Source organism: Coenobita brevimanus, chromosome 73 (genome assembly GCF_032717465.1).
Source record: "Coenobita brevimanus isolate Jiangsu-jjx chromosome 73, ASM3271746v2, whole genome shotgun sequence".
Lineage (NCBI taxonomy): Eukaryota > Metazoa > Arthropoda > Malacostraca > Decapoda > Coenobitidae > Coenobita > Coenobita brevimanus.
The window spans coordinates 20,495,654-20,501,653 of NC_137026.1; the positions used below are offsets into that span (position 1 = coordinate 20,495,654).

At 43.5% G+C, this 6,000-nt stretch overlaps 1 pseudogene; it reads right to left on the minus strand.

The window, feature by feature from the left end:
• Positions 1 to 2,565: 2,565 nt before the first annotated feature.
• LOC145407501 (uncharacterized) lies at positions 2,566 to 3,895 on the minus strand (annotated as a pseudogene).
• Positions 3,896 to 6,000: the final 2,105 nt, after the last annotated feature.

The following is a 6,000-nucleotide window of genomic DNA, read 5'->3' on the forward strand; positions in this document are numbered from 1 at the left end:
CGTGGCGACGTCCACCATCCGCACCGGGGAGGGATCGGCCACCATCCATCCCTCGTCTGCTACCCGTGACACCCCTCACGGAGGACGTCCTTTGCTTGCCTCACCCATCCAGAGGCCAAGCAGGACAACCTTCTCGCTCTCTCTTCACAGAGCTGAGCCCCCCGGCAGAGTTGCACCTGGAGGAGATTTGGAGTGGCCCCATAGTGAGTCTGGAGATCCGCTCCCTACAGCCGACCCCTGTACGTCGCCCCTCGCTGATGGACTCCCGAAGGAGGGGACGCCGCAGGTAGCTCCCATCGGCGGCTCAACCCAAGCGAGACTGCAGCCCTCAGTCACCCAGAGGCGCCACCAGGACTCCAGGGCATGACCTCCCCAACCCCACCGACAAGCAGTCCTCCTCCAGGACTGGGTGCAAGAAAGTGTGCCTGCTTGCCCTGTTCGGCCCCAGTCCCGAGGGCCAACCTACTCACCAAGGCCCCACCCGGGAAAGGCCTCCCTATACACCACCCAGCAGCTCACCTCGGACGACCCGGCCTCTAGCAGTGGTCCCAAGCCTCCTGGGGGAAAGCACACTTGACGGGACCCCTCCCACACCTGGACGATACCTGGAACAGCCCAGTCATCAGCAGCCCAACCTGAGTTCTCCTGTCTTGTGTCGTGTATTTAATCTGTACAGTGTATTGTGTTAAGCATTGTGTTATCTTTATGGCCATATACGTGTGAGGTTGGTTAACCCAAGTTTTTATGCCCTGTTCCTCTAATTGCATGCTCTAGATCCGGTCTTGAGGGGAACCCCAGATCAGTCGCTCGTGTCCAGAGAACAAGAAGATGGGCTCTGAACATGTAGCATAACACATGACTTTTGCGATTTTCTTCCTCAGACCTCTATGGCAGATTTGAATATCTGAATAGGCAAAGAGTGTGCATTGTTTTTATTTATTTATTTATTTACTTATTTATTTATTTACTGCTCGAGAAACCCACAGCTGAGGCAGTGACAATGCTTGAACATGCATTCAAGTAGCAAGCTATGAAAAAAAGAAAAAAATCTACGAATAGTATGCACGTTTTAAGAAACGTAACATATCAGACCAAGACTCTCCACATCTTGGCCATCCTCTGGCCTCTCGAACAGATGAAAACATCCAGAAAATTCGAAGGGCAATCTTGAAAGATCACCATCGCATTACTGACAAACTAGTGCAGGCCACAGGCGTTACTTGGAATACAGTCCAGTGGATATGTCAGATCTTGACATGCACCAAGCCTCGGCAAAATTCGTCCCCCTCTTCTAACGGAAGATCAAAAAGCAAATCGTGTGAACATGTGTCAGGACTTGAATAAACAGGTGAGAAATGGCCCAGAATTTCTTTCACGTGTCATTACGGGTGACGAGACCTGGGGATCTGGAAATGACCCCGAAACCAAGCAGCAGTCCAGTCAGTGAAAGACACGAACATCTCCAAGACCAAACAATGTGCGTCAGGTCAAGTACAATATCAAGAAGTTGTTGATCTTGCTTTTTTTTTTTACACTAAGGGAGCTGCTGTAAAGAATTTGTTCCTTGTGGACTGGCTGTAAGCAAGCAGTTTACATTACAGGAAAGCATCAGCAGCAAATGTCCTGAGAAGTAGCGCACCAGAAAAGGTTCTTGCATCACAGCAACGCCCCATTACACACCACGTTGTCAGATCAGCAAGTTTTTTACCAAAAACAATGTCATAATGTTCCGCACCCCCCCCCCATACTCGCCAGATCTCGCTCTCTGTGATTTTTTCTTGTTCCTCAAAATCAAGTCAGAACTGAAAGGCAGAAGTTTTAACAAATTAGAGGAGATCCAGGAAAAAATCCAGGAGAGTCTTGACAAGATGACAAAAAGCAACTACAGGAAGTGTTTCCAGGAGTGTGAAAAGGGATGAGACAAGTACAGTATACTGTATAGCTTCTCAAGGGGAGTATTTTGAATATACTAAAATGGATGTGCTGCAGGTTTTGTAATGAAGTTTTTTATTAACAATTCCAGGAATTTTGGATCCCCCCTGCTATGTCTGTGTACCTTGGCAATGTTGGCAATCATTAATTTAGTGTATGTATTATTGTAGTTTTTGTACGTTAAATGTAGCATTTCTTTTTATTATTGTTATTAAAGTGAGGTACTGCTTACCTTTAACGGAAACCACTGTACTACTATAACCCTTCTTGGCAAAGGATCAGAATAATTCACAAGATTTATAAGTAAGGCAACTAGACTGAAGAGTGAATGAAAGAAATATCACGTCAGAAGAATTGTATTTCACAGGGATACAAACTGAAAATAACTCTATGGAACAAAAAAAAATATCTTCCTGTGTAATAAGTACTATTTCCTTATTTGTTTTGCTCCAAAACATATATCATCATCCTAAAACTTCGCTTTTGTAAACAGGAGAATGATCTTTTACACTTACTAATTTTCCGTAGACAGAATGAGTGGGTTTGTCTTTTTCCGTCGTGAGGAGCCAGAAGAAAATATATAAATATGAAAAGTGACATGAAAAGTGACATGTAATAATACTGAATATACACCTAATGAATGAAATCATAAAAGTCTAGAATCGAACATTTTTTTCTCGATTTGCGATTGTATGGTGGATTACTTTCATGGACCAGCCACCAAATGTAGTCCCCCATCATGCTTTCGTTATACTGTCCTTGGTATCTCTGATCAAAGTCCATTATATCTTGATGGAAGCGTTCTCCTTGCTCTTCCGAGTATGCAACCACGTTGTCCTTGAATTTATCAGGATGGGAATGAAGCATATGAATCTTGAGTGACATTCTACAGCCCATGGTGCCGTAGTTCTTCATGAGGTTGTCAGTCAGCTTCACATGATTCTCATCCTTGTAATTTCCAAGAAATCCGCGAACCACTGCTTTCAGACTGTCCCAAGCCACTTCACTTTCGAAAACTTATTGGGAAAATCCTTGCACTCCACGATCTTCTTAACCTGTGGACCGACGAAAATACCGGCTTTGATATTCGCCTCCGATATCAGGGGGAAGAAGTCTCGTAGGTAATGTAATGCCGCCGACTGCATGTCCAGAGCTGTGACAAACTGTTTCATGAGGCCCAGTTTGATGCGTAAGGGCAGCATCAGTGCTTTTCTAGAGTCCACAAGTGGCTCCCATTTCACGTTGTTGATCCCTACGGAAAAATCGGTCCTCTTTGGCCACTGAACTTGATGGTTATGTGCTTCGGAATCTCTGCTGTCCCAAAAACAGATATAGCAGGGAAACTTGGAAGAGATGGGTACTTGTTCCCGTTGTGGAGGAGCACAGCTTTTAGGCTCCTCGATGAACTGTCGATGAAGAGACGCCACTCACTGGGGTTACATGCAGTTCCTATCTCCTCGAACAGCCCAGTTACATGATAACAGAAACATGGTCCATCCTGAAGAGTGAAAAAGCTGGAAAAAGATTGCTTTTGATGATTCCTCTGACCAGAAACCCTTACGTCCTCACCCAACAGGTTCCATTGTCAGAGCCTAGATGTCAAGAGCTTAGCGCTGGATTTTGTGAGACCAAGATCTCTAATCAAGTCGCTGAGATCTTTTTGGTTAGGGAAGTAAGGACGTTTTTCCTCAGCTGCTTCTGTGAATCCGCCTTCCGAATCTGCAGTGTCTTCCACACTCTCTGGTTCACTGCTCTCCAAAGATGGCTGTTCTCTGGCCAGAGGAGTTGGTACAGGGAGCTTGGAGCAATGAGGCACTGGGGCTATAGATGAAGAAATGTCCGGATAAGTGACCGTAGGAGCTTTCATGCCACCCCAGCGTTTAGAAGAATCCACCAAGCAGAAATAGCAGTCATTTGTATGGATTGTGGGTTCACGCCATATTCTTGGACTGGCGAACTTCATGGCCTTTTTTTCTCCTCTGTACCACCCTGTAAAATAAATATTAGTATTAAAACACACGGGTTTCACCATTAAGAATTACAAAACTATCCATTTTATATTTCTACAGTGAGATCATCTCAGTGTAATATGGACTTTTAATGGATCCAACTCACCTTCCAGAGTGTTTTTTTTTTTTTTTTCAGCGCCCGCAAGTGAAATGAGGTGTCCACAGCTTGTCTTGATCACCGACAGGCATGTCAAAATATGCCTTATAAGCTTCACACATCACATATGCTTCAGCAGAATATTTTTTCTTTCTTGTTTTAATAAATTGACCACAAAATGCATCAGCGAAATGCTTACAAACTCTAGATGCTATCTCTGAAAAAATAGATACATTCATGTTAGCAATGATCGAAAAAACAAAAACAATAGTATAAAATTTATATGTACAAAAAAATTAGCACCATCACTGTAAAAACCCACTATCATCCATAATTCAATAAAGATTTGATATATAACTTCACAAGCCTCATAACTAAGCTCCGCTCAGGCTAACTTCAACTGACAGTGCCCACACCCCAAAAGATATGGCACGTCCGGAAACGGTTCGTGTTTGAATACTGTGTCTCAGCCAGTCACCGAGCTCAGCAAAGTGTTGTGCGGTGCTGACATCGCCTCGTGCATACACATGTAAAATCATTTATGAAGTGAAGCTTCTTCATCCAAGAACTCACCTCACTCTGCCTAGGTAGCCATTTTTTCACGCATTTGAAGGCATAAAAGTCACTCTCCTAGCCACAAAAGCTAAGTCTGATGAGAGTAATAGCCATTTTTCATGGTTCTGAGACCGAAGCTATCAGAAATTAACACCCGCTACCCAGGAACAAAAATTGTGTTGCATAGTGTAATAAATACATAAAGGCAAGAACACAGGAGACTGATCAAGTGAGGGGAGCGAGTAACGGTGGAGGACTCACATGGCGTCACTGTACAGGCTGGACTTACTTGGTAGCCTGATTGTCTATCCTGGTGTGAAAGGAATTTGGGATTGACAGTGGTAACTCTGATATATCATCGCACCACAGGAATAATCACCCAATGGAGTGGAAGGTGAACGTTATATGGATCAGCCGGTGTATAACTCAGCAAATAACTTCTCTCACTAGATAACAAATGTGCTGTTTCATGTGTATGTGAGGGAGGAGATGGTGTAGGTATACTCTGGCCCTCTTTTATACAACTATGGGGACAGGGGAAAAGAATGCCTCTTTCTCATTTCTCTAGACCCACCTTTGCTTACAGAGGATTTTATACAACTCAGAGTGGCTTCCACGTACTGATATGTGTAAGCTGCAGTATCCATTAACCTCTTCAGTACAATGAAGATATTTTTACATTCTTCTGCCTCCAGACGATTACATGAATACACTTATCGAATGAGTTGGATAAAAGAGAGAAAATGATAGAGTATCAGGAGAAACTGAAAGACGAGTGTCTTGATAGCATGATTGTAAGTACTTGTAGTGAGACAGGGAAGTCGATTGTGGGTCGTCAAGCACAGCCAGAATAAAGTAGTAAGACATAGTGTCAACGAGGTAAGTTACAGCACTCTTGGGTTACAGAATTTTATTTCACAGTTTTATGAATAGTGAGTTACAGCATAATGGAGCGTGACGTCCTAATGACCCTAGTGTCAAGCCTTGACTCTCTAGCATCTCTTTCCCCTTTCTGATCTGAAGGGAATCTCTCCGACATTATATACAGCTTGGAGAGGATGTGTATGTGTGATGTAGTGTCTGGTAGATTCACGTGGACTAACCGGCTAAGGCTGGTCACTCCACGTGTTTGAATACGTCATGAAATTCTTGGTCATCTGGACTACAAAGGGATTGTTTGAGATACATCATATGTTAAGAATTCTTGATGGTCTGAGACAAGACTGTGGATATACATTATGTGGATTGACATTCCTAGTGAGAAACTGTGTATGTCCCCAGCAGACACTACATCCTGTACACTGTGTTATGAGATATATACTAGTGCCTATATAATGTTTACAAGTGGTACGCAGATAAAAGATCAAGAAAATGGCAGTGTGGAGGAGGAATGGCAGTTGTTTAAGA